At 38.8% G+C, this 2,500-nt stretch overlaps 1 protein-coding gene across 1 annotated transcript in view; it reads right to left on the reverse strand.

Moving 5' to 3' along the window:
• The window catches only part of LOC144958377 (macrophage mannose receptor 1-like), a 73,109-nt gene that overhangs the window by 3,878 nt on the left and 66,731 nt on the right, over positions 1-2,500 (reverse strand). The window lies entirely within an intron of this gene.

The following is a 2,500-nucleotide window of genomic DNA, read 5'->3' on the forward strand; positions in this document are numbered from 1 at the left end:
GATTTTCTAATATTTCTTTAGGGGGGGGGGAGGTTTGAGGGGGGGGGGGGGTTATACGATAATTATACGATACCAAAAATGACTTGTACGTACTCTTATTACGAGCTGTTTAGTTTGAAGTCTGACGGATCAGCTCAAGACCGCGCCAGAGTCCATGATGGACGTTTTTGAAAGGACTGAGGACATCGATGACACCAATGATCCCCAAACATGGGACAGCGTTTCTCAGCGGTAAAGTCTTCGCTTCTCACGAGAAAGGTACCGAGTTCGATTACCCGCTGCCGTTTGTGTCCTTGATTAAGTCACCTAGCGCTATCTCAATTTGCGGCGGTGCACTGCGGCTGAAGCGTGACTTATTCCAGTTTTCCATTGGAATAGGCCCTCGAGAAAACTGACCCCTATGGGATGAATAAAGGGAATTTCATTTTATTTATTTATGAGACAGTTAAATGGATGAATTGGTTGATATTTCTCATATATATGCCAATTAGAGATGCAGAAATTGTAATTGATGAGCTACATTAAAAAAAATATATATATCAAAAGATTCACTGTCTTTATTTGAAGCCAAACTGTACTTGGAAAACATAATTTGAGAAGTAGATAGTCACTCCATTTCATTCCATAAAATTTATCCTCAACTACCTCCTCCCTCTCCCAAACAAATCTATATTATAGGAGTGAAGAAAGAGTTTTAAAAATTCATAAAAAAGACAGTTTAAACTACCAAATCAGTACTGGATGATGAATAGAGACACAAGCTTTTTAACTCACTCAACCCTAACACCGATTATATCCGTAGTTTACCCTGGTTACTTTTACCCCATGCCTATTTATTACATTTTTCTGAGACAAAATTGTAGGCGTAGTATCAAAGCTAATGTTTTTAGTTTTTACATGTTGAATAAAACGATCTATCTATCTATCTATCTATCTATCTATCTATCTATCTATCTATCTATCTATCTATCTATCTATCTATCTATCTATCTATCTATCTATCTATCTATCTATCTATCTATCTATCTATCTATCTATCTATCTATCTATCTATCTATCTATCTATCTATCTATCTATCTATCTATCTATCTATCTATCTATCTATCTATGTACATGCTCATTTTAATACATTTTTTCCAAGTTTGAAAAGTAGCAAAATCTCTAGGATTAAGTGAGTTAATCATTGACAGACTACTCTGCTTGATGTCGTCACAGCCTGTTTGTTCATTTGCCTTTGCAGACGCAGTGGTATGGTTGGAAATCAAATAATGGACGCCGTGCGGTTCCGGCCATCCAAGGTGTAGGTATACAATAAATGTGACCCCTCGTCTCAAAACGGTATTATGTCGGAATGGACCAGATGCTAAAAAGTCAAATTATAGTTAAACTGGTCAAAACTATGAAACGTTTTATTTAGCACAGTAAAATGTGATATTCCTTCTCCTCTATTAAAGCATATACATTCAACTTAAACATGATATTCCAGGCTACATTTTTCAGCATCTTAATCATCCCGACTTAATACCGTTTTGAGACGAGTGCTCACAAATAGAGTTTTGACCAATCAAACGACGGCATGTGACACACCCACAAGCCCGCTCGGACAAACAGAGCTAGTTGTTCTTAATACTCTTCAACAGTCGTAACGTCACTTCCTTCCTAATGACGCATGGTAACCTAGTAACACTGGCTCTAAACTATCGGAACACTGGCGGACGGCCGTATGAAATATTTCCCCGGCGAGCATAAAAGCGTATTCAGAGAGAAAAAAAAACATAAATTTGATCATGTTTTGTCCTTTACACATTCTGATCACAAGGCATATGAAAAGTTCTTGCCAGCATGAAGAATAAAAAGTAATGATTTTCTTTGTTTAGAAACAAGATGGCCGCCGTTGCCGGGCGGCGTGACATCAGACTACTGGATCCAATTAAACAGTAGAATTTAATGAATGATGTTGAGGTCACTGACCTTTGTTGTTGATTTTGGAGCGCCAGTTTCGTATCTAGCTAGCTCTCACTCAGTTCTCTTTCAGATTTTTACCGTTAGTACACAGTTTGTGTGTAGCTATGAGTGATGATCTGACGGGAAGAACAGATGTATACTTGTCTTAAACGCAAGCCGCAAACTGTCATACCATGAAATTCATCAAGTTTAACAATGACTGCAACTGCTTAAGGTTAATAATATCTCTATGGAGTGTCCGACTCGTATATGGGCATGGTTATTATACACCAAAATAATTATTTTAGAAATAAAAATAAAAATAAAATTCCCTTTATTCATCCCATAGGGGAAATTTGTCTCTAGGGTCCCTTCTTTCAAGGAAAGACTGGAATTACCGAGGCGTCAGCCGCAGTGCAGCGTCGCAAATTGAGCTAGGGCGAGGCGACTTGCTCAAGGACACACAACGCAGCGGCGGGTGATCGAACTCGCTATCATTCGGATACGAAGCAAAGACCGTATCGCTGAACCACGCTGATCCCTGGAGGTGGGGCG

This window comes from Berghia stephanieae, chromosome 12, assembly GCF_034508935.2.
Source record: "Berghia stephanieae isolate SIO BIC M18660-M18661 chromosome 12, UCSD_Bste_1.3, whole genome shotgun sequence".
NCBI classification, from domain to species: domain Eukaryota; kingdom Metazoa; phylum Mollusca; class Gastropoda; order Nudibranchia; family Aeolidiidae; genus Berghia; species Berghia stephanieae.